The sequence below is a fragment of the Cricetulus griseus genome, chromosome 2, assembly GCF_003668045.3.
Source record: "Cricetulus griseus strain 17A/GY chromosome 2, alternate assembly CriGri-PICRH-1.0, whole genome shotgun sequence".
NCBI classification, from domain to species: domain Eukaryota; kingdom Metazoa; phylum Chordata; class Mammalia; order Rodentia; family Cricetidae; genus Cricetulus; species Cricetulus griseus.
The window spans coordinates 90,538,791-90,565,923 of NC_048595.1; the positions used below are offsets into that span (position 1 = coordinate 90,538,791).

At 41.9% G+C, this 27,133-nt stretch overlaps 1 long non-coding RNA gene across 1 annotated transcript in view; it reads left to right on the top strand.

The window, feature by feature from the left end:
- Window positions 1–218: 218 nt before the first annotated feature.
- Window positions 219–27,133, top strand: part of LOC118238315 — a 39,389-nt gene continuing 12,474 nt past the window's right edge. The window contains exons 1-3 of the long non-coding RNA XR_004768261.1: window positions 219–551; window positions 1,737–1,823; window positions 26,764–26,978. This is a non-coding gene — a long non-coding RNA (uncharacterized LOC118238315). The remainder of the gene's footprint in view (window positions 552–1,736; window positions 1,824–26,763; window positions 26,979–27,133) is intronic.

Sequence of the window (27,133 nt, forward strand, 5' to 3'; positions counted from 1 at the left end):
TCAATATCTGGTGAGAGATGACCAGGGTCTGGATTAAGGTGGCTATATTGAAAAGGAAAGTGTAGATCTCTCTCCCTCTTCTCTTGCTTGTTCCCTTCCTTCCTTCCTTCCTTCCTACCTTCCTTCCTTCCTTCCTTCCTTCCTTCCTCCCTCCCTCCCTCCCTGCCTCCCTCTCTTCCTCCTTTCTGCCTTTCTTCCTCCCCTCCTTCCTCCTTTCTTACCCCTTCCTTCTTCCCTCCTTTCCTTACTGCCCCTTCTCTTCTCTCCCGTCCTTCCCTCTCCCCTCCCATCCTGTCATCTTCCTCCTCACTCTCTGCTTGTTACTTGGTGATATAAATGAAATTTCAGTGTGATTCCAAAATCTACCTGTCTTCCTGTGCCATAGAAAGTCTATCCCACTGTCTGAGAATGGAGATATACTATAGAAAATTGAATTTCTAGAATCTTAAGAGCTCTCTTATGTTAGCTCCTGGAAGTTAAATGCTCTCCTTTCAAAGGACCTGCCGATTCCTTTTGACTCTCATGACATCAGCCACATTTATGGCTCACTGGTAAGGCATTCTGCAGATGGGGACTGTGTGCATTGTTCTGTCTTAGGGGAACATTGCTCATGCTGACTCCTGACTTCATGCATTTTGCAAATGCACAGCTCAGAGACTGTGACTTCCTGCTGTTTGTGGTTTCCAATGCTGCAAGGGAAGACTTTCTATGAGGCAAAACCTGATAATGGTCTATTATTTTAAGAAACAAAGAGTTGGGCGGCAGAGGATTAGGGAAGCAAGCCAAAATGCTTTGAATCAATTGTTGCATTTATATGCTCCAAAATGGCATTTCCTTTCAGAATGTGTTTTTCATTGTTTTCTTCCTTTTCTCAAAACTATGATCCTTTACTACCAGACAATAAGAAACTACAAAGAATGAAACATACAATCCCACTCACCCAAAGACATTCAATGTAAGGCCCTGTAATGTTTATGACTGTAACTTCAAAACAATTGATTTTATTTTCACCAACATTAAAAATCAATCCTGTTCATTATTGATAGCTTAGGTACTGTATAAATTAGGAAAAAATAATTCATCATCTGTAGGCAGCTGGTGATAACATTTTAATATTTAAGTCTTTTTAGTCAGTTCTATACTACCTACTCATTTTGTAACTAATATTACTATGAATACTTTCCCCATTATTAACAAGCTTCTCATAAGTATTATATTGAATCACTGCATAAAATGGTCATCCGTGTTTACTACAATGTGCCAGAATTCCTAATCATAAGATAGTCACTATATGAACTTAAAAACATTGCTGATTGGCATTTCCTCTGAGAATGATGTGGGTCAGTTAACATTCATGGAATGGGTCTCATCATTTCCTTCCTGTTGATTTAGTTTATTTTTTCAATGTATGTAGTTTCTGGATGAAAATGTTTACCTGTCTGTATACCTGTATGGCTAATTTCCCTTTCCAAGATCAAGACTGCTGCCATTTAGTTCTTACCCACCTCCACGCCAAGCTAGTACTTTCATCTTATCAAAGCTGTCTTTCCTCCTCTCCTTCTTCTTTTCATTCTGCATAGCACCTTGGCTCCCAGCATACATTCTCTGAGTGGAGCTTATGGCCAATCAGACCGGTCCATATTTTTAGTCACCATGTTTGGGTCAGGGGCAGGCATGTGAACAATCCAGAGGGTGATTCTGGGAGTTATATGTAAAGAGGATTTTTTCCCCCTTAGATGCAAGTTGAGTGGACGATTTATTCACCATCTTCTTGAAGCTATTGTGGAGACATGGTGCTTGCATAGCATTGGACAAACACACAGGTAAGAAAAGCTGAGGGATGTAAAGCACACTGTCTGGGCTCCCGGCCATGACTATAGAATCTGCAGGCTTCTCTTCAATGTCCTTCACCATGTTTTGTCTTATTGTTCAAAGCAGAGGTTCCTTCAGGAAAGACTGATTGTGGAGTAAATATTAGCACTGTGTTCTTCATAACGAGAACTGTGTTCACACCTATAGCTTTCTTATGGATGGGGACACATGGGTGGTGGCAAAGTGCACGTCCTCAATATATGTCTAAATAGTAAACCTTGGAAGTGAGTAAGTCAGCCAATGGCACAGCATTCTTAACCAATTCTGTCTTGGAGTCAGAGTTTTATTTCATTAACGTATTAATTGTTATTAATTATTGTCCTGGAACTATGTACATCAGGCTGAGATTCACCTGCATCTGCCTAGCAAGTGCTTGAATTAAAGTCATGCACAACCATTCCTGGCCTTGGATCCAGAATTGTAAAACCCAGACCAGTAACTAAAAGAATAGATAAAGAAGATTGACTCATGACATTTATTTTATTTTTTAGAAGAGAGAGAGAGAGGGAGAGAGAGAGAGTAGGTCAGAGAACAACTTGGTGGGAGATGTTTCTCTTCTTCTACTGTGTGTGATCCAGGAATTTAACTAGAGTTATCACTTGGTGTCAAGTGACTTACTGAGTCATTTGGCCAGTCTCAGTGCATGGCATTTAATTTAAGACTGCTATTAAGATTTCTAGTCTTTTGCTTGTATACTATGTATTTCCAATTTTATGTTTTTATGATTTTTTGGATGTGTGTCTCTGTGTACATACATGTTTCTTTGCTTTTTCTTTGTATTATGCTGCCTTTTGTTTGTTTCTTTCTTTCCTAAAGAAAAAAAAGTGCGGAGTTAGGTGGGTGAGGATGTGGGAAGGATCCAGGGAGAGATGAGGGAGGGGAAACTGGGGTCAGAACATATTGTATTGGTAATATTATTTTTTCTTGGTGGGATCAGATTCAGTGAGTTGAAATGCAATCTTGGTGGAATCAGGTTCAGTGAGTTGAAATGCAAGGTCTCATCTAGTGCTGAAAATGGTCACAACTGTCACTACTGCTTTTCAAAGTATCACCTTCGAATACCCAGCACTGCCCCTGTTGGGACCAAATCTTAGGACACATCCTTATTTATACCACCACTGACTGGTCCCTGTCCTCCTCTCCATCGTTCTGGATAGAGGCTCAAGAGTGTCCCTGACAAGAATGATAATCCCAAGGCATTCAAGTCATAAAACTCATCAGGTATTACATCAGTGTCTTGTCTTAGGGTTTCTAAGACCCATGACCACAGCAACTCTTACAGAGGAAAACATTTATTTGGGGCTGCTTCTAGTTTTAGAGGTTTAGTCCATTAACATCATGGCAGGACACAGGGCATGCAGGCAGACATGGTGCTGGAGAAAGAGCTGAGAGTAATACATCTGGATCTGTAAGCAACAGGAAGTGAACTGTGCCACTGGGCATATCTTGAGCATAGGAGACCTCAAAGCCCACCCCCACAGCGACACACTCCCTCTAACAATGCCATGCCTACTCTAACAAAGCCACACTTTCTAATAGTGCTGCTCCCTTCGGGGGCCATTTTCTTTCAACTACCACAATTAGGCTATGTGCCATTAACCTGCCCTAGAAGGTAAATTAATTACCTAAGATCATACAGCCTGGGCACAAACTAAGTATGAACCTGTTTCATGCTTATGTAAGATCCCTTCCTCTGTACCTATGGCCTTGAAACTTGTATGCATGTTTAGCTCTCCCAAAGGAGCAACACTATGGCAGACTCATTAACCTGAACAGTAAAGGCAGTTTCTCAAAAAGTCATTTGATTTTAATATGTAGCGAAGTTTGGAACCACTGCATATTCTGTTTGTTCTTAACTGTTTAAGGCCCTTTGTGACATCAATCCAAAATGTTAAGACAGTTTCCAGTCCAGGCAATGCTTTTGATATGGGAACAGCTGGATTTCCTAATACTTGTTGCTTAGACAGACAGACATGATGAAATGTCGTATTACTTGTAATTAACTCACCCTAATATATTAAAGGTTATTCCAATGATATTTTATTGGACACCATATTTCTCTGAGGAAACAAATTAGATAAGAAAAGCCACTCATTTGAGATCATCCAAGCAGTGAACCCAGGTTTCTGACTCTAAATTATTTATCCTACATTGTGTTTCCTTCTTTAAAATATTATTATATTGAATACACACTCATACTGAGTACAAAATATAAAAAGTGCAGTGAGTTTGATGGCTAGTTTCAATTGTCAACTTGACATAATGTAAACTCACCTGGACAGAGTGTCTCAATGAAGAACTGTCTAGACTAGGTTGGCTTGTGGTCATGTCTGTGTGGAATTGTCTTGATTATGTAGATTATATAGGCTGGTCAGAACCAGCCTACTGTGGGTGGCACCATCCACTGTGCTTGTTTCTTGGACTGTGTAATACCCAACAGTTGCTAGCTTAGCAGTCATACACCATAGCACCTTTACTGTCTTTGGTGATACTCTCTATCTCAGACTACACAGGGCTGCAGAGTCCACTGTGTTGATGTGCCCTCTAATATTTGGTCATTTTCATTTTGACTAGTATATTGTTTACAGGTTTTTGGCCTTACAAATTATCCTACAATAAATTCCCCTAGGCATACATTATTTCTTCGTGTGGCAGAATAATCTGGGAGCTCAATTACTAGAAATAAACTCATCAGCAAAAGGAAATGTTCATTTAAAATTCTGATAGATCTTGTCAAACTCTGTACATGAGCTGTGATGTTCCTCCCTGCCTGTAGCCATCTATGAAAGTAGTGTTTTTCCACATTCTTGGTACAGTGTGTTATAGTTTTTTTTTTCAAATCTTTACTGATCTGATTGGAATTTTAATTTGCACCCAGAACTTTTAAATTTAAGAGCTTGAGGGGTCTGAACTGCAGTGTGAGATTGTAAAATCTGGAGCATTTGAGCCATTGACTATTTCCATTTTGGCACAGTAATTAACATAGCCCTTTCTTTAAAGTAGAATGATTTCTGAAGTTTGGCATCTTGCAACCCTAACAGACTCCCTGGTATGTGTGCATTTCAAAAGAAGAGTCCTGATGATTATATAGACATTATTCTCTATAGGAGTGATCATATGTGTGTATATAATCTCATTCATAGTCAGTATGCCTAACAGCTTATAAAGTATACATTATAGCCTCTGTGTTGAGGAATGGGGTTCCAAGTACTCACACAAAGTCACAGGCATAGTTATGAGGCATTTATAGCCTTAGCACTCTACTTAGAGTCTGCTCTTTTCCTTTTTCTGTACCATGTTAATTCTAAATAGGACATAATAGAACATATTTTCTACAACTATACAAATTCCTGATGTTCAGGAAACTTATTCTATCAATGGCCACAGTTAAAGAAGTAAACCTCATCTCCCCAGTTGTTAAAACAAATTCAATTTTTAGTTCAGGTCTCCCACAGGATATTGATGGTGATTTAACTTCTTTCCCAGGATTGCACTTCTCACAATGTCTGCCCCAATCCTTTCGTACCTAGATAGAGGCCTGGAGCATCTCACAGCACAAGCTCCTAACCACCTCTTTTAAATTAGCAGGATTTCCTCAAAGAATTTCTTCTACTTCCTTCTCTGTTGTCTTTTTCCTCACCCCCATTTTTCTTCCCCCTCTTCCCTTATCTAAAATAAAAATAAGCAACACATTTGTAATATGGCATCTAAACTCGTAAATATTCACACGTGAGCTGCATTAACTAGAAACACACCATTGCACAGATCTCAACACCTTTTCCATCTTGCAAACTTTATACAGCAACTTCCCATTATGCCCTCCACCAGCCCCCTGCTCTCTGTCCAAAGTCGCTTGCTTTAGATGTGTTGTATAAGTGGAGCACTGTGATGTTTAGCATAATGTCCTCAAGATCCATTTTCTTCTGTGTCCTTTGTGCTAACACTTCCCAGTTCTCTTGAAATTTGAATAGATATCTTGTTAAATTTCTGTTTCTTAATTTTATTTATGTACCCAGTGACTCAGCCAAGAAAGAGAGAGAAACAAAGTGGCCAAGAACACAGATTCCATCTGGGCACAGTGGCTCACATCTGGAATCCCAGCACTTGGAAAATGTAAGGAGGATCAGGAGTTCAAAGCCATCCTGAGCTACATAGAAAATTTGAATCCACAATTTGAGACCCTATAAAAATTCAACTTATGAATTATAAAGACAGAAAGGGTTTAAAGTTTGTTTTTAAATACAGATTATAACCAGGTGTAGTAGCTCATACATGTAATCACAGCACTTAGGAGGCTGAAGCAGGAGGATTACATAAAGTGTGAGGCCAGAGTAGATTACAGAGTGAGTTCCAGGCTAGCCTAGGTTATGGAATGAGACTTTGTTTCAAAAAAAAGTGAGTGAGAAATAGATTCCTTTATGCAAAGACACATATGATATAATAAATGCGTATTTATTAACACTTAGGACCATCAATAGATGTCTTCTTTAAAAAGAATGCTTTGAGCTAAAAAGTGAACTGAACTGGAATCCAGTTGTAGAGGAGTGATGAGCAAAGGGGTCAAGACCAGGGTGGTGAAACCCACAGAAACAGCTGACCTGAACAAGGGGAGCTCTTGGCCCCCAGACTGATCAGTGGGAAACCAGCATGGAACTGATCCAGATCCCATGAATGTGGGTGTCAGTGAGGAGGCCTTGGAAGTATATGGGGCCTCTTGTAGTAGAGTAGAACTTATCCCTAGCATAGGAATGGACTTTGGGAGCCCATTTCACATAGAGGGATACTCCCTGAGCCTAGACACAAGGGGGAGGGCCTAGGCCTTATCCCAAAAGATATGACTCTGAAGGAACCCCCATGGGAGGCCTCATTCTCCCTGGGGAGCAGAAATGGTATTGGACAGGTAGGGTGTTAGTGGGGGGCAAGGGAGGAGCGGAGGAAGAGGGAACAGGGATTGACATGTAAAACAATCTTGTTTCTAATTTAAATAAAAAATTTGAAAAAACTAAGAACATTTACCAATAAAATAGTCTCACCAGGAAAAAAGAGAATGCTTTGTATATACTTTCTGGCATTTTCACATAAATATACAATGTTCCTTGATTATACCCATCCCAAGTTGTCCCTATCACTCCCCCCTGACTCTTCTAACATGTACCCCTCCCACCTTCGTGTCCTCTCCTACTTTGTTATAATCCACTGAATTCAATTAGTGCAGCCTGCTGAAAATTTGACAGATTGTCTTGTCTTGGTCTTACCTGGGTTTTGTGCAGGTGACTACAGTTGTATTTATGAATACAGAAGTCATGTCATATCCAAAAGACAACATTTAACACAGTGCTTCCCACCCTTGAACTCTTACATTTACCAACTGTCTCTTCCTTTCCTTGAGAATTGGTAGAGGAGTTGATACAGGTCTGTTTGGCTTCACACTCGGCTGAAGATTCCTGGGTGGGTTTACTACATCAGACAGTGTCCATAAAGGCTTTGTGGACGCAGATGAGACATGGCCTATCTTAAGGACCTCCAGTGCTAGAACATGTGTATGGAGGTCATAGGTCAACCTTGGGTATTGAGATAGGGTTTCTCAATGGCCTGGAATTGAGTCTGGCTAGACTAGCTGGTCAATGAGTATCTGGGACTTGCCTGTCTGTCTTCTCAGGGATGACATTAAAATTCTGCCTTTATTTAAAAATATTTTTTTAACAACATGGGTTCTGGGAATCAACCCCAGGCTATCATGTTAGAGAGGAAAGTACTTCACTGACAGCTCTCACCAGCTCCCCAAGTATCTTTATAACTTGTGATTTTAACTTGGCACTGAAAAATGAGCTACATTCAGAACCACAGAATCACTAATGCCCAAATCTACAAAGTTCTGGAAATTAAAAAGTGCTTTCTTTCTAGTTTCCAGTAAGCTTGGGCATAAAATAACAAAGCTATCTATTGTCTTCATCTTACTTGGTACAAATTTGCATACATTTTACTTTAGAAACAATGTTTTTGATTAAAAGGACATTGTTCTTGACCTTTCTAGAGTATTATGTGGTACAAAATATATATGATTTTTCCATTTGAAAATCTAAATCTAATTTGCTCCCAAGAGTTCAGAGGAGGGACTATGGAGTTGCAAAGGAGGCCCTCTGCTTACTGAGTAACTGGATTGAATTACTTCAGCATGTGACATTACATGGAAAACGGCTCCATGCAAGTATAATTAATTAAAATTATGCCATATTGAATTAGAATGGGTCCTGAATCCAATGACTTGATGCCCTGATGAGGAAGGAAGCCTTGTGACAATGGGGTCAGAAGGAGTGATGTAGCTACCCGCTGAGTAACACCAACAGCAGTCAAAAATCACATGCTAGGAGTGAGGCTGGGGGATTCCCCTCAGCATCTCCAGAAGAAGCTAACTGAGATCACATCTTGAGTTCATACTTCTGCACTTCTGAACATGTTTCTAGTACTTCTAGTACCTGTATTACATGCTGTTATAGTGGTCCTATACCCTATAGGACCACTAATACCCTAGCTGGGCTCTACTTACTTGAGTATAGGAATAAAAATAGGAATAGTGTTAAAATGTTGAAAGTATTATTTATTCAGTTAATAAAACATACTGCAATTTTTAAATTTCATGTACTTATTTTAATTTAGTGTATGTGTTTGTTGTATGTATATGTGTATGTGTGTGTGTGTGTGTGTGTGTGTGTGTGTGTGTGTGTGGTCATGCATACCACTGAAAATATATGTAGGTCATGTGACAACTTGTGGAAGTTAGTTTTTTCCTTTCTCCAAATGGGTCTTGGGACTTGAAATCAGGTCATTGGGCTTGATGGTAAGAGCCCCTAACTGCTGGGCCATCTTGCCAGCCCTAGAATCTCTCTCTCCTTTAGTAAAAGAATGGTTGTAGAATTATGGCTTACATAGTGATATTATGTTCTTTTTCATTAGCATTAATATAATATTCACTACTATATAGAACAAGTTTCTAATGGAAAACTATATAATGATAAGGAATAGAAGAAATAAATAACAATGCATCCATATTATAGAATAACTACCAACAAGCCTAAAAATCCATAGTAAGCCAAGCCAAAGAGGTAAGAATCTACAATGAACACTTTAAAACTCGAAGAAATCAATAAAAATACTAGAAGATGGAAAAAGATAGATTGCTAGAATTAATATTATGAAAATGGCCATCCTTCCAAAAGAAATTAATTTACATAGTCAATGCAATCCCAATCCCTATACCATCTTTCCCAGAAAAGTGTTCAATATCATTAGCCATCAGGGAGATGCAAATTAAAATTGCTTTGAGAATTCTTTCTCCTGGAAGACATTTGTCTATAATGGTATACATACCATATATCCAACATAAAAAATTGTGTCTGGTATATTATATACATATATGCATGATATATACACAATTATCCCACTGTATTCTGAACTGAGACTTGAGATTTTTCTTTTTAAAAATGTTTCTCTTTCCCAGCTAGATTGAGAGCTTTTCCCTAACACAAATGTGCCACTTTCATCTCTGAATTACCAGTGCCAGGCAATCTCAAAGGGGGAAGGACTTAGCAAGTGTTTGGAGAAGGTGGGAATCCTATCTGCCCAGGCTCCTTCAACTTGTTATATAGCCCGGGGATGACTGTGAACTCTGCATTCTCCTGCCCCCACCTCCAAAGTCCTGGCTTTTGCCACCATGTCCAGCTTTTGGGTGACTACATCATTCTCTAACTACAATTAGTTTTTCCTTCTGGTAAAACCTGAGTGCTCTGATCACATCCTTCCTTTAATCACAGTTATTTGCAAGTATTTTTTTCTCCTTTCCTTTTAATTTAGCCATCTCCCACGGAGACACAGTCACGTGATAGCTGGAATTGCATGTCATTCATCTCAAAGGTCCCAGCAGTGTGTTCCACCATTTGTTTAAGATCTAATTCTTCTTGAGCAAGAAGCAAGGGATATGACTCATGCATACAGTTTTGACCTTTTTTGCATAGGCCTGCTCAGCAAACCACATCCCTGGTTGCACAATGGGGAAGGCAAGGCTACTGTCAATGCTAAAATCAGTCGGGGTTATTAGAAGTCATCTACCTTCCTCTAGATAAAACACAGTTCAGAACCATCAATTCATGACACGTTTTAAAATCTGGGCCTTTCTGTTTCACTGAAATATCAGGACAAAGAAAAAAATCTCAAGTCATACATGTGCAACATAGAATACAAACTCTGAGCAGGCTGGGAATCAACAGAGCTGATGAAAACATAAAGTAAATTTGGAATCCAGTAACAGGATTTTATTGTTCCCACACAGACTTTTAGATACTCTCACCTTAACAGCAATTAAATTGGCCAACCACATGTGGCTACTTAAGATGAATTGCACCATTGATATTACATTACATTAAAGTTACCTTGCAAACGGGGAACAGCCGAATGAAGATTTTTCCAGAGTCCAGCAGCACCTTAGTGAATTTTTCATCTACTAAAAAATGTTTACTGAGCTTCCATCACATGCCAGCACTGTGCTAGAAATGGCTACTAGGTAAACAATATGGGGCCTTGCCCTTAATTTTTCTTTCTTGCTATTAAGTACTCCTCATTAGTCATATTTATCCTGATCACCAAACATACTACAAGGAATGACAAGAATGTTCCTGAAGCAGTTTAGATGTTTTGATGGGTATTATGTAATATCTGTGAGACTATTTGCCAGCCTAATACTAATGTACTAAAAATCAACCATGAAATTGCATTGTCAAGGCCCTCTTGCTTTTGACTTTTAAATTTATTACTAGCCAAAGTTCATTGAATTGAATTTTAATATTGTGTTTTGAACTTAAACTTGTCTGCATCAGTTAACAAAAAAAGAGTGTTTTGGTTACTCTGGGAATATATATGCACCACCAAGCACAGTGTTTCATGGGAGTTATTTTCCTTCCTAAATATCTATATCTCCTCCTTGGTCTCACAGAACAATAGAATGAGGCACGCATTTAGGTATCTTCTGACTCAACTAGGTCCAACATTTCCTTTCGTTTTATAACCTCAGAAGGTATTCTTATTTTAGTCTATATTTTTTAATATAGTGGGAGTTTTAGAAAATTTTTACCAAATAAATTATAGTTAATTATTAGTTTATAACATTTCGTTTTCTCATTTTCATTAAAGACACACTCCACCATTCAGAGCATGTGATTATTGTGAATAATTGAAATTAACAGTAGGCAGTGTGGCTATTGATTTTGGAATCAAATTACCTAAGGTTTAATCTTCTCTACACCACTCACTAGCTATACAACCTTGAGCAAATCATGTACCTTGCCATCCCTCAGTTTCGGCATCTGTGGATTAGTGCCAGCTGCAGAACTGACCTCACAGGTTTGTGAAAGTGCTTGCTTTGTTACAGCCTCCTTTATGATCCTGTGGGACCCAGAGAAGGACAAGTTGTATTTACATTAAGGTTTCCAAAACCTTACTAGCTTGGGAACACTCATTTCTATGTCACAAGACTCTGAGGTACTAGGATCCCAGGTCCAAATCTCTTTAAAATAAGATCCTTGAAAGGAGAGGAAGAAGCTGCCTAAAGACCATCAGCTAGTCAGGGCTAGCCAGCACTAGAACCCAGAACCTAGAGATTAAAAGACTTTGTACTTCTTAAATTAGTTCAAAGTCTGCCTGTAAAAGTCTCAAATGTATGGGTATGAACATGAACAAATTGATCATGGGTATGAACCAGACAGAAGAGTCACTGGCTCATTGTCTGATGGACATTTTGTATGCAGAAAGCTATCCAGTCCTATTATTTCCCATGGAACAATTGAAAACTCCAGACATCTCTCTCTAGAATCTGGGGGTGACAAATAACTTCTTCAAGAAAATAAATAACAGAAGCTGAGCATGGTGATGCATGCCTGTAATCCCAGCCCCAGGGAGACAGAGACAAAGGGGTTATAAGATCAAGAAATAAGTAACCAATTAGACCCTTCATAAATCTAGAACAAACTAAATTTTAAAATAAATTATGACCCAGAAGTACAGTTGGCACTGTATTAGATCACTACTGGTCATATAAAACAACAACAGCAAAACAAAAGCATAAGCTGACCTGGAAGTGTAAACACTGTGATGATGGGTGTGGACAACAGCTGCTGTCTACAGTTGTGTAGAGGGATGGAGGTGGTGCTGAAAGGCAGCTGTGCTAAGGGAGGAAGCCAACAAGCCCTGCTCCAAGTCCCTGCCCCTACTGCAGACTACCGGCTTCCAGCTACAGTCACAAGGTGCTAGGTAAACCTCCACAGACTAGTCTTGACAGTTCCTTAGTCCTACAGCAATCAGTTCCTGGATACACACTTCAGGGGCCTTCTGTGTAACTTCAAAGTTGTAGAAACTTGGAAATGATAAGTCCCCAAAGGCCAGCAGTCAGGTGAACTCAGTATCAGTGAGGACTCCTTAACACTCATTTCTATTGCTGTTGGGATTGTAAACACATACAAACTATGGGGTAGGCTATCAATAATATATAAGTTTTTAAAACTATTTTCTTTGACCAGTGATTTCACATCTAGAAATCTATTTTAAGGGGAGAATAAGAGTCACATATACAAAGATATCTACAACTGCCCAAGAGTACTATATGATAGCAAAATACAGGAAATGACTGTTGTGCCCAGATTTCGGAACCCCAAAAGAAGCCACCAAAAGGAGACGACTCACCGAATGCAAGGACAAAGGTTTCTTTATTGACTCGAGGATATGAGCTGCAGCAAGGACCCCATTAGTTCCAGAACAAATGGAGTACCCACTTTCGACTGAGGGGTATTTTTATAAGGGAAAATTGTAGGGCTGGAAGCCCCAAGATTACAAAACTTCCATGGTTACACAAGACAGGACAAAGAGTTATGCTTCAGGCAAGGTACAATTAAGCAGGATGCTTCAGAGGAAATGAGTTTGTTAATTGTCTCCTGGGCTGGGGACTTCTACAAATGATAACTATCTGATCTTCTTTGGACCAGAGGAATGTGGACACCATTCTAGGGTGTGGTATCTGGTCTAAGGGCTTTAGTCCTGTGGACCTTTGTTTAACCTTGTCTGCTGAGCTGCCTTTTGGGAACTCAGAATTCTATGCATGTGACTTGTAAGCATATTTGTGAGAGATATTCTGTCTTCAAGTAGAAGACAACAATGAAATTAACCCAAATGTGAGTGGTGGTACATAGCTAAGGTGGTAATTCAAAGACAGCCAAAGGATGAACTACTGATCCAAACTCTTAGTTGACAGGTTGGATGTGATTTACCCTCTTACCACAATCCCCGGGGTCTCCAAGGGGAACAGCAAACTGCTAAAATTGGCTTAGTTTGGATTCAGACTTATGTTTCCTTTGTAAAATCCCAACAAAATTTCCCAGGGACAATTAACTCTGCAAAAGACACCAACTCTGTGGGAATTAAATGTTTCCATACATAATACAGTAGGGTATATTGGAATGGAAAAGAAGAGGGACACAAAGCAGTCGAGGATAGACTCCAGGCTTTCTTGACACACCTGCATTTCAGATGGGGAAATGCCTCAGAGGTTTGGCTTTCCTCTGTGGTCCTGTCACTTGGCTTTGTCACTAGGCTCAAAGAAGCCACAGAGCTCACGCTAATTATTTACCACAACTTTCCAGGGGACCAGAGTCTTCCTCCCTGGGCAGGTTTTAAAATCTCAGTCAGTCCTTCTGCATCTTTACCCCTAGGAGGCTGAGCTCCTACAAGCTGCCCCTGGGACCAGGGCAAGTCTCAAGGCAAGACAGACCAGGGAGGGTAATTACAGCTTCAGACAAATGGGGTTAGGCTTAATTAACAGAGTTGTTTTTTTCCCAAGGAGCTAACACTTGGACAAGTCTTTCTGTGAGTGAGAAGGGAGAAAGCAGACATTTCCAAGTCTAGCAGGAGGCCCCGAAGGCCTTTTTATTTAGGGTTGTATTTTTCTGTGAGGCTAGCTGGGAACGAATGAGCCAGCCCAACTGAAGTGTACCCTCTGACTTAGTAGTGACTCAGATGGGGAAGAGGAAGAGGCTACCATTTCTCTGGAGCTCCACTGGTTTTCTTTAACTTCATCCTTCACTCTGTTCAGTCCCTACAAAATGCGGTGAAGAAGATAAAAAGTTCTTTCTTTGCTGACAATGGCAAGTTGATTAGCCATGACCACACAGCTGGTAAACAAGTCAAGCCCTGGTCCTTACTTACCTTTCACTTTCCATTAAGATGACCCAAAGATACTCCTAGCGTTTTTTTTGTTTGTTTGTTTGTTTTTGTTTTTTTTTTACCCTTTCCCCAAGTGTCTGAGTAAACAAAGAAAGTGTTTGGTTTGGTCAAAGAGGGATTCCACTCGGTTTGTTTGTTTGCCAAAGGTACAAACTCTAAACCCATGGTTGTTTGTTGAGTCCCAGGAAATTCAGGTGTGCTCACCTGAACCCCGTCCCCTTCCTCTTTCTTTCTCTCAGTACATCTGTCACTTTTTGAAATAGCATCTCTAGCAGACACACTTCAAACTTACTATATATATGCCATGTAGCCAATCGAGTGACCTTGGCTTTCTGATCATCCTGACTGTACCTCCAGAGTGTTAGTATTATGGAAGTGTACCACCATGCCTGGCTTCTGCAGTGCTGGGGGCCAGACCATGCCCATGCCAGGCAAGTACTCGACTGACTGAGTTACAGCCCAGTTTTTTAATCTCTTCAGGGAATTTCTCATTCCCCAGTGTGGTAGGTTTCTCTACACTGAAGCTTAAAGATCACTCTCTGTTTTTAAAATACTCTACTTGTATCAGGCCCCCTCTGAAATGTTAGATCTGCCATCCAAGAAACAGTAAGTGTTGTGAATCCAACAGAGGCAGCTAAGTGGTTGCAAAGTGAACACAATGAGACAGCAGAGACAGCTTTCAGAGACCTTCCTTCCTCCCATGACCACCAGAGTCAAAGGACACATCTATATCCCAACCAGCTCTACAAACCCCCGATTCGAGTTGGATCTGAAGATGCAGAGCTGTGAGATGAGCTGAGTCCCAGCCATGCTTTTTAACAGTTCCGTGGCATATGGGAGAGGCAGATAAGCCGGAAGCTCAGACCCAAGACATGCTTGCAGAGTTTTTATACTGCTCCTAGGCAGTGCACCTGTCTACACTGCCTGGAAACCATCTCCATCATCTAAGTACAACTCCTGACATCTAAGTACAAAGCTGTCCATTCCCTCTCACCTGGAGAGGGCTAGGCTTGCTGTCCTGTTAAGACAACACGCCCCCACCCCCCCACACACATTCCCTTAGAATTAAATGAAATTAAAAGCATCCTGTATTTACCAATCCTTTTTTTTCCATTCCACATCACATATTATTAACATGGCTTGCTATCCTTAAAATTGCCCTTTCAAAGTAATTTTTTAGCCATTTTATATATGAGAAAACATGACTGCTGAGATTCAGTTGTGTGCTGAAAGACGATCTAAGAGCAGAGACCCAACCTCTAACTTTCGATTTCAAATCTTAAGTCTTCTCCTCTTTGGAATAAAGGACTTTTCTAAAGCTCCAGAGAGAGTATTAGCTTTTGGCTGGGTATGGTGGCAGAGGCTGAAAATTCAAGTTCTTTGGAGGTGGAGACAGGAGGATGAGGTGTTCAAGGTCGGCCTGGGGTACATGAAACTCTTCAAAAAAAAAAAAAAAAAAAGTAGTAGCTTTCAAGTGAAAGGCCTTTCCCAATGAGAAAGCAGCAGCATGAATCACACACCAGGGGCAGAGTGAGAGCAACTGAGCCAGAAGGCGATGTAAACCTGGGCTTTGCTGCTTGCAGTATATTTGCCAATAATCTTCTAGGGGTAGCAAACCTTTCATTAATAGTTCAAAGACATCAATAACCTTCGTGAGCTTAAGATTACACAGCAATTTTCCTAAAACATTTGTATCTCATACTGACATCCTGCCACTCCTGCTTTGATATATTCCTCTTCCCTTACTCAATCACTTGGGAATATTTTTGTGAACCCATGCTACGTGCCAAGCACAGCCGCAGGCACAGCAGTCCATTTCACTCTCTACTCTCTTCTATTTGCATTCCTGAACAAACTCACTCGGTGCTTAACCATCTGAAGGCATAGGCCATCACTTGTTTTACCTTTGCATTTGAAATTTCCTGTGATAACAAAGGGGAAAAACCAAGTGATAGTTTTCCCAACCAGCTCTACAAACCCCCGATGCGAGTTGGATCTGAAGATCAGAGCTGTGAGATGAGCTGAGTCCCAGCCATGCTTTTTACCAGTTCTGTGGCATTGGGTTTTATTAGGATAGTGCACGAGGAACCTTGGCGGAGATTCCATGGCGGGTGAGGTTGACCGATAAGGGTGACAAACACACCAGGCAGGCAGAGCTTAGTAAGGGGGAAGGCAAGCGAAAAGAGATATAGAGGCACAGAGAGGGCAGAAGAGAAGAGGGAGACAGGAAAAGTCCTGTCTTCCCCAATGGAACAGCGGGAAAGAGATTACAAGTAAGTGTGTATGGGGGTATTTTTCTTTTAAAGGGGTCCTTTGCACCAGCCTGCAGACTAGTAGGCATGTTATCCTGGGCTGACCAGGGTACTGCCTGAGTGCATTCTGACAGGTGACAGGGGCAGGCCAGCATAATGCCTGAATCCTTACAGGAATTACCTTCCAGAGCCTCAGTTTTATCTTCTAAAAACCAGGGACCACACCAATTATTGCATAAGACACTAGCGGATCTCTGGAGAATTCAATTACACTGCCCAGCTCAGGGCTCAGTATGTTCAAAGCTCTCAGCATGTGAGACTCTCAACAGAGGAATGATATAGGTCTCCAAGCAGCCATCTTCTTGCCAATGGCAACAGAGGCATCTAACAGCCTCCTCTTCTCCCCTGGTCACCTCAGCAAGGCTTGGAGACAGGGTTACTTTCGGGCAAGGGCAGCCCAATTGCAGCCTTTGTCTTAATCAGTCTGAGCAGCAACAGAGTGTTGGGGCTGAGAGGCAGTGACATTCCAATTCCCTGAGACACTCAAGGGAGCACATTCTTGGAAAGAGATGGGAGTGGGCGGAGACTGGCCCACTTTTCTTGCCTTGTATTCCTTTCCTCTGCCTCCAAGGCTCCTTCAGGAGAGGATACCTGCTTCCCCTGCTCTTTGCAATTCTGAGGAACAGCACCAAGGAGTACACAGAAGCGGGGAAAATGGGGCAGGGTCCCTGCCCTCCCCTTCCTGACATCGTCTAGCTATAGGCATCTCTGATGGGAAGGGAGGGAATGGCTTCCACCAAACCTGAAGATAGGCCAACTCGTAGATGTCTCCCACTGCTCCAAACTTCCAAGAAAAGACACCAGTAGGATCCTCCTCCCTCCCCTTTCCCTCCTTTTGTCTCTCTCATTGCTCTTTCAGCATAGGGCAAGAAGTCAGCTTGAGGGCCAGCCAGTACTCTGATCTTGGATTTCCAGGCTCCAGATCAAGGAGAAATAACTATGGAATTGTGACAAAGCAGTCTTCGACTACTAGGCCAGACTCAGTGCAGAATTTCCAGGAGAAACAAGGCATTCTCCACCTTCAATGCATTTCTGCAGCCTGGTCTCAGCTAGAGACATATCCCCGACTGGATGCTAGTAGTAGCTACTGATGAATGTAAAAGCCCTCTTTTTTTGGGGGGGGGGAATCACAAACAAGCAGTCACTTCAGCCTGCCAGACACAGTTGCCCTTCTTTTGAGTAGCTTGAGGTTTTCTTTTATGAATTCACTCTAACAGCAAATTCAACGGGGTGTGAGCGGTGTCTGTCCCCAGTAAACAAAGAACCCAAATGGTAGCAGGTACCCTTCTCAGAATGGATGGAGTAGCATCTAAAAGGGGGCCTTGCAAAAACGCACTACATGTGACTGTTATTTATTCTATAGCAGAATTCTACACGCAATCAGGGATCTTTAATGGAAACTACCCTTACCTTACTGGCAGGTTACTGGAACTTTTTGGGCCTCGGTTTCCTAGCTCATAAATGAGAGATCACGTTACCTCTCTCCAAGGGCTCTCTAAATTGAAAAAATTGTGATACTGTACATACTACGGTAGGCACACTCCATACCTGGTTTTCCCCACCTCTGCACAATTTCTGGTCCTAATTTCCTTACAGAGAGCTAAGTGACAAAAATTCTCCAAATCTCCATCCAGGCATCCTTGCATTAGCCCAGGAATCACCCATAGAAGGAAGTGCTTGCTTAGAGAAACTTGCTGAGTCTGGAAAGGCACATGACAGGCCCTTCACACGCGTGCCTGGGCTATTGCCCCAGCTGCGCCTGCTAGTTACCTTTCACCTAGTTCGGCTGGGACTGTCTAGCGGGATAACTCCAGGTCAGACGTGGAACCTCGCGCCTGCGCAGAGTTGACTGCGCCCGCAGCTAAGCGTCTTCAGAAGAGCCTTTCCACACACATCCCCCCACCCCCACCCCTTTCTGGTGGTTTCTTTTCCTCTCTGAAACGAAGGCTGTGGGCCTTGAGGGCGTGTTCTGATTTCTGTCTGGGCATGATCGCAGGCCTGGCAGGGCAATCTGGGGACCCACTCCTACACAAGTCGTTATCTGCTACTGACATCCCCCATCCCCGAAGCTTCCCATCCCTCCCTTCCCCCATCGCTGGCCTTCCTGCTCCCCACTGTACCACAGCAGGGGGCTGCCCACTCTCGCCCAACTCCCGCATCTCTCCCGCGGAAAGACCAAGGCTGACTCCGGAGCTAGAGGAGCACACTCGGCGAGAAGCCACGTGGGCGCAAACTTGACACACCAGTTTCTGCCCGGGAGAAGCGGGATCTAACAACTAGGCTGCAAAGCAGAAGGAACGCGCAGGTTGAAGGCAGCTCGGCTGCTGTGCTCCTCGCTCCTCGGGGTTATTATCGGGCATCGCGCAGGCGGGCGGGTGCTGGGAGGGACAGCACTTCCTCTGCTTCAGGAACCACCATAGCAGAAACACTCCTAGCCATCTGGAGAAGTCTGAGGCTCTCAGCCACATCAGCCTCGATGATGGTATGAAGGAGTCTGTGGTAGCCCCTCCTCTCCCGAGACTGCCCTCTTCCCTGGCATCCCTCCGGGTCTGGGAAGGGTCAAGGAGAACCAAATTTTCAAAAATTACCTTTTCTAGCAGGGGTCCAAGCTCCTTTCTACCTACCTCTGATCTCTGAAGTCGGACAATGATCCCCAACGTGTGAAATAAGATGCCTAGGTTTGGCCAGGCTTTGTCACTGGGTGAGGTGATGGGAATATGCCCTGCCCTTCTCTCTCTAGGATAAGCATTAACAGTAGAGCTTGGGATTTCTTCTGATGGTTCCTGGACTTCTCAGCATCGAAGGTCACAAACTACAATTTTCAGACCATCATGTCACATCGCCTCTGTCTCAGACAAGACCTTCAGAGAGCAGTGCTAAGTTGAATTAATTACCTGCAAAGTGAGGCCTGTGTTGTGTGAGTGGACGTTTTGAGGTCTGCTAGGTTTCTTTGAAAGGCTGTTTAACTCTTTCACGACATTAACAAAGTATGTGTTCATTCCTCCGAAGAACTGACAGACTCACGGGCGCATACTTTTTTTTTTTTTCTGCCATAGCCTCAGTACAGTGTATAACACAGTCAGATGGTGTCATGTGGATGTTGGGAACTGAACCTGGGTCCTTTGCAAGAACAAATGCTCTTAACCACTGCATTACCTCACCAGCCCTGACTTGGGAATTTCTAATGCCAGGCCTTCTACTTCAAGAGAGTACTTTTCAATCATTCGTGTGGAGGCTGGGAGTTAGGAAGGGGCTGGAAGGAGTCAGATTTATGTGGAAAGATGGAGAGGGTGGGCATTGCTGTTATCATTATAGCTGATATTTCTTTACAGTATTCCAGGCACTGTGTTTTCCTGCATTCATTTAATTCTAAAAACCTCCCAAAGTAAATACTATTGTGTTTTTTAGTGCAATCAAGAAAATGTCTCATCTTTTCCCAACGAGATGACTTGGGTGTGCTCTTAACTTCTCTAGACCTAAGTTTTCCTGGTTATACAGGAAGAACTAACAGAGATAACATATGTTTAGTAACCCTCCCTGATTGGGTCTTCAAACATACAAACATGGAGGGAGAATTTATTTAATCTTCAGTCACTGATTTCATGAAGTCTGTTGTGGGATATCTGTACACTGTGTGAAGATGCATTGCTGTGATTGGTGTAATAAAAAGCCAAATGTGCAGAGAATAGGAGATTTCAGAATGCTTAGCCTTAAATGGGATATCTATATCACATCTCTGCCCTGAAGGCTTAGTGATATGTGCAGAAGAGGGGGCAGGAAGATTGTGCCACAGGTGGTGGATCACTTCAAGGAAACAATGTTCTCCAGATACAGCAGGTCAGTTGCACACATGAATTCACAGAGATTGTGGCAGCATGCACAAGATCTACATAAGCTCAAGCCAGACACAATCATAGCATGGAAGGGATGAGCATGATGTCCCATCTTTCACTGAAGATTTGTTGCCATTTGATTGCTATCAGGAGAGGGGAAGTCAATTTTCTTCAATGAAATGACACCTGTATATTAACACACCTCAGGGCAAGAGTAATCAGCCAACACTAACTGGACTTGGTTGTTGGGTGAAGAATAAGACGATCAATAGTAAACTTAAGTCAGTAATGGGCATCATAATATAAATCTTCCTTTCCATCAAAGACTCAGTAAAAGTTAGAATATATGTTTTGTTGTTTGTTTGTTTTTTTCTAGACAGGGTTTTATATAGTCCTGGCTGGTCTATGCAGTTGAGGATGACCTTGAAATTTTGATCTGCCTCCCAAGTGCTGGGTTTACAGGCATGCATCAGTCTCCATGCCCAGTGTTACCTGGTGATGAAGATTAACCTCAGGGATTCATGGGTACTAGGCAGATACTCGCCCAGCCCCAGGCAGATATTCATTTGAGTTAAACATCTGTGAGACACCATAGAAAACAACAAAAGAGTCCCAGAACAGTATAAATCTGAAAGCTCTGACATCTGGAGCATGAGCCAATTAAGAAGTAGAAGGCACTCTTTGGAATTCAGAGACATCCTGGGGAGTTGCTAGGTTTTCCATAGTCCATGGAAGAGAATCACTTGTTGTACCCACCTGAAGAGTCAAGATAATTTCAGCTAATACCTTGAGTTTAGAGGTAAAGAACCTAAGACAGAACAGGTATTTTTAAAAATAGATAACTAAAATAATTTAATTTATTTGATTGTTATATAGCTCTTCCAACTGAAAATTGTCCCAAGCATGTTCAATGTCTGTTCATACATAGAATTTACATGTGTATGGCATATGTACTGCTCATGTGTACATCTGTACATGTCCTTCAAGGTATACATGTTCGTGTGCTTGTCTGTGTGTGTACTAGAAATTGATACTGGCTATCTTCCTGCATTGTGTTCTGCTTTATTTTTGAATCAGGATCTTTACTGAACCTGGAACCCATCAATTCATCTAGTCTGTCTGGCTAATGAACCTCAGAGACCTACCTGTCCAGAACCCCCCCCCAAACCATTGGGGTTTAAAGATTTGTGTCACCACTGTTGTCTTTTACATGGGTTCTAGGGGTCTGAATTCAGGTTCTCATGCTCGAGCAAACACTATACCAAATGCTGAGCCATTTCCCCAGCATTTATATACATGGAACTATAAAATGTCATTACATTTTATGTATATTATTATTATTACTTCATTTTAACGATGTAAATCTCAAAGAAGATACCTTAGGCAGCAAGTGATATGCCAGGAATCAAAGGCAAACATGCATCTGAACTTATGACTCTTATGGTTTCTTTAACCGGAATTGGCATTATTTTGTATTGTCAAGCCCTGTGTGGGAATTGTGGCCGCAAGTTGACACTGGTTGGACGTGCCATCAAAGACAGCACAGTAAAACACTTGGATGTTGCTGTAAATGAAGTTTTAGGAGCTTCAGTTTTCTCAAGTATAAAATGAGATAATGACACCTATCTCACTGGGTTATTTATAAGATGAAATGAGACAATTTGGGTGAGCACACTTTAAAAGCAAAAATACATTATACAAGTGTTATTTGCATTGTTGAAGGGAAATGTGTTCTTTATCAGTCCACTCAATTTTCAGCTACATTTTGATAATGAAGATCCAACCCCATCCCTAAGGAGAAATCAATATCCTCTCATCAAAACAAGCAACAGCAAAAAAAAAAAAAAAAAAAAGAACACTTCAATTTATTAGTCAGCTGGTTCATATATTCTGTAAGTCCTTATACCGAATATTTCCACTGCACTACAAGCCAAAAAGAGAGGAGAGGAGCCAGCTGGCTACTGGTGAAAGTGCTTTCTCATCTGTTAGAGAATCTTGCTCATTCATCAAAGGGTTTCCCTGGGATTGGATGCTTTTCTCATTTGCTCTCTTCCTCCTCTGGAAAGACTCTGGGTCCTTCAGTCAATTGTAAATCATTCCTGGTACAGATTACCTCCTCTTGGGCCTCTTCTGTCCACCCTACCAACTCTCTTTTAAGTATGGATGTATTTTTCTCTCAAAACTGGTAACCTCAAGCTACCAAACAAAGATATTTAATAGCATTCTTGTTCTGTAACAAGAAATCAATATATTAAAGAAAAGTATGGATTTTTGGGGGTGGAGAGTGGAACAAGAAGGTTCTAGGAAGTGGAAAATCTGTCACTTTCATAGACTGGGCCAAAGCTTCTCATAAATAGAGTTTTGCCTTTAATCTCATTTTCTTCATAAACATTAAAAAGGAAAGAGTGATGATGACTGTCTGTTTTGTGCTCATTTGCAAGAGCCAGAGTTACTAAGTACAGTTATGAGAAATAAAATCATTTAAAAGCTGGTAACTTAAGCACATCAGCAGGGAAGACAGTACCATTAGGAGTCAAGTTCATTTTAACCAGTGTGTAGAGGCTGTGTGCAGAGGAGAGGGGCTCGTTCTCCTTAAAGGTTATGTCAATGAAGTCTGTCCAAGATTGTCAATTTGGTTAACTCTGTCCATGCTCGATGCTGCTTAGACAGTCACCAACTGCATTTTTCCATCTACAACTAGATTTACTAAGAATTTACTAAGAAAGAAAACTATCAGAAGTGTGTTCAGTTCTGAGAATTAGACTAGTATCTTGTATACTTTATCTTTTCCAGTGAAGTATGGCCCTTGAGGCTAAAGAAGCAGATGTGAATGGCTTTGTACAGCATTACCATTCTAGGCAGAGCCAGCTGCCTAACCCTGTGCTGAAGCCTTATGTGGAGTTACTTCCCTATTTTTGATATAATGTCTTCAAATGTCCTCTCTTCATTTGGCTTCTATACTCCTCACACTAGCAATTACCTCTATAAATATTACTTTCTTGAACAAAACCAGCACTTTGTAATGATAAAAATACCAGTTGCCATCAGAAGTATCATCATGTGTGTGCCTGTCCCTGGGCTGGCCTTTTGCACAGTTAAATTCCTGCCTGACATATCCTATATTTTCTTCCTCACCCTGTGTCAGGGAACTGGGGAATAAAAATTGAAGGAAGAAGAAAATGACCGGGTTGGAGTCAAGCCTTTGGATTCCTAACTTGCAAGATTAATGTAACAGCTACTTTGTGTACTCCACAGTCACTGTGAAGATTGAGACAATGCACAAAATAGAGTTTTGGGATTTTCCAGAAGTCTGCAAAGTATTGTTATGAGCTGTGTCAGCACTTAGCATGTGATCTCAACAAGTCAACAGATCTGGAGTTCAGTTTTAGCACCCAGAGGGTGAATCCTAGCTATGACTCAAGGGTATTGTGAGAGTTAAGGCAGCTTGCTTCTTAATACTGGGTAGTTGCATCAGAATCTAGCTGGTACTTATTTCAAGTTTGTTTTCAAGGCTGTATTCTCTCCAAGTTTTTCTTTCCTTCCTCCTGTTCCTGATCTTCTCATCCTTGAGTCAAGTGGGAACCCTCAGCTGTCTGGTCCACTTTTGCATCACTTCTGTAGCAAGGTCACAGACACATGGGGCTCATTCAGCCCTCTCTCACTGATGCACCTACACCTCCAATTCTCTGCTTCAGTCTCTAACTTTCTCTTTTTAGGAATCATCAGTCTAGCCTGTGACAGAGATGCTTGTTAAACTGCAGCTTCTGAGTCAGAGGGGCTGGAATGTGGGGCTGATTTTGCATTTCTAACCACCTTTCAGTCCTTGGGCCACACTTTGAGAAGTGACAACATAGCTTCTGTGCTGTGCCAGAGGTCACCTCGCCAGCATCACTGTTATCCCGTGTCTTTACATAAGGTCCTAGGTCTTTCCCACAGGTTGTGTATAGGTTTCTCAGGTCCTGGTCCGTGTGACAGAAGCTGCTGCTGTCTGCCTCCAATTCTTTCCTGGATGCTCAGATACCTCTATAGAAAACGAAGTATTTTCATCTCTCTGCTAGCTATGACTATGTGATAGAATTTCAGTTGTAAGGATGAATGGTTTGTGATGCTTTATGGAAGTATCCTTACAAAGGCCAGACAGGCACTTTTTATTCCCTTTCCATTTTCCTGTTGGTTGCAATGGAATCACGGTAATTGTTGTTCATCAGTTGTTTTAGATAACAAGGTGGGTGTGGCAACCATGTAGAACAAACCCATTGTCTTAGTACTCCTTCTGTTGCTATATTCGAATAATATTGGCAAACACCCACACACATATGCACATAATGCACACATGCACACATGCATACACAGTCAAGTCCACTCAGCTCATGGTCCAGGAGACTGGTAGGCAAGATCAGGTAGCAATGCCTGGGGAAATCTTTCTTGAGGTGGTGATGAGGTAGAGTTCCAAAGTGGCACATAGTATCTCACGGCAAAACAGCATCCTTGCTTAGTTTTTACTTTTTTTTTTTTTGACAAAGCCACTGGATTAGGGCCCTACCCTTATTGCCTCATTTAACCTCAATTACCTCCCAAAGGTCCCACCTCTAAATACTATAGGTTATTCCTTCCTTTCTTAATGCCTCACACTGCTATTACATTGCAATGTGAGTTTTGGTGGAGACATTAAAACCATAGCACCTACCTCCAAACTTAAGTTACAGGAAGGGGATATACAAAGCCTGATTGAGATCTTTGGGGGTTCTTTTTGTCTTAGTTCTTAGGATCGTCCCATCTCTGCCTTCTCAATACTGGGGTTACAGTACCGAGAATGGAAGGAGTGGGATTGGTTTGGGTAGGTTTAGTCATGCCCAGATTTTGATGTGGGTGCTGAGAGTTTAAACCTAGCTTCTCATGCTGCATATGAAGTGATCTTAGCCCTCTGAGCCATCTCTGCAGCCCCGGATATTAATTCTATTGATTGTACGTGAGATGAACATTCTTTAATATAGTGCCTCGTGTTTACCTGGGAACTTCTAAATCCACCCTTCACAAATTTTACCACTTTACTCAAAATTACTCAAGTTGCTATTTTATTTTCCTCCCCTGATCCTCCCCCCACCATTTTCTTTAGGTCTTAGGTGGTCCAGGCTGACCTCTAATTTGCTGTGTAGCCTAAGATGCCTCTGCCTCCAGCTCCCAGGTGCTGGGATTACAGACATATGCCACTATGCTTAGTTTACACAGTGCTCAGAATCAAAACACAGGGATTCACCCATGCTAGGTCTGCATCCTGCCAATGGAAAGACACCTCCAGTCCTAATTGTTCCTATTTCCCCCCTACCCCCCATCCCACCCCAAGACAGGGTTTCTCTGTATTACTTTGGAGGTTGTCCTGGAACTCACTCTGTAGACCAGGCTGGCTTTAAACTCATAGAGATCTGCCTGCCTCTGACTCCTAGGTGCTGGGATTAAAGGCATGCGCCACCAACACCTGGCTTGCCCATTTTTTTCTAGGGAAGTAAACACAGGCTGAAAAACCTGCAATGGACTGCCCAGTGTCAACCCATGGGAAAGTAGGAGAACATGGCATCCTGAGTTTGTTTTCCTAAAAGGCCACATTACACCAAGGGTGGTAACCTCCACGCATACTCCCAATGTTCTGCTCTTTGTTGTAGTCACCAACTGTGGTGGTATGGAAACACCTTCATGTATTTCCATGATTCTCATCTAAAATATCTCAGATAGTATACGTCTGTTAGATGCATACACAATCTTCATTCACTTCATTATTTCATTTTGTTTGCCATGACAATATGCACAGTTATAAATTAATGAATGAATGAACATCAGAAGCTACACCCATAAAGTTTCACCAGCATTACTGCTCAAATGTGAGCTGAACAAGGATGATATCAAGGAACATGCCAAACTGGACAGGGAAAAGCCCATGAGGCCTCAGCCCTCCACAAAGAACTGTAGACAACTGAGTAAAGCTGGGAAGGAAAGAGTTGGTCTCCCCAGGGTAGAGCACACAATTGTCTAGTGCCAAATGGTCAGTCCTGAAAACACTCATACAAGTAACAACATATGGGCTCAGCAGGCTACATTTAGGAATATGCATATATACGCAAATATATATGTGCACTCAATAACGTTGATGAAAACAGAGGCCATTAATTTGAAGGATGGTGGGGAAGAGTATATGGGATGGTTTGGAGGGAGGAACAGGAAGGGAGCGATATTTTAGTTAAAACAATCTCAAAAAGAAAAGAAATAAGGGAAACACATCACTCTCTACCCCTTTGGCTGCTGAGTAGACGTAATGTCTCATACTGGATCTGGATCAACTAAGAGACAAGCCCCTGAGCCCACCTGTAAGACTTGTCTTGAGTTGATTAACTGAAAGAGGAGGCCCACTCTAACTGTGGGAGGCACCTTCTGATGGTTGCCCGGATATAAGATTCAAGGGAATTTTGTCTGCTTGAATTACTATTTCACAGATGAAATTATGTACTATTGGGGAATTCATTGACCCTGTTGCTGCTGACATACTCTGTTCATTGACCTTCCAATGTGGACTGAAGACCAGGAATCCTTCAAGCCTTTGCACCAGGTTGGGACCACCAAGGCATCAAGCTTTGTGGACTAAGCATCTGTGGGTTCTCAGCCTCTCCAGCACGAAGATGGCCAGGTTGGACTATCTAGTCTGCATTGCGTAAGCCAATCCAACCAATCCCTTTTTTAATAAGTATTCATTCTATGGGTTTCTTTCTCTAGAGAACCCAGTGCAGTGGAAGTGTGGGGAGGGCTCTGTAACCCAGATCTGCTGGTACAGGTCATGGAACTCTGCTGGGGAGGGGCTGATGTCCT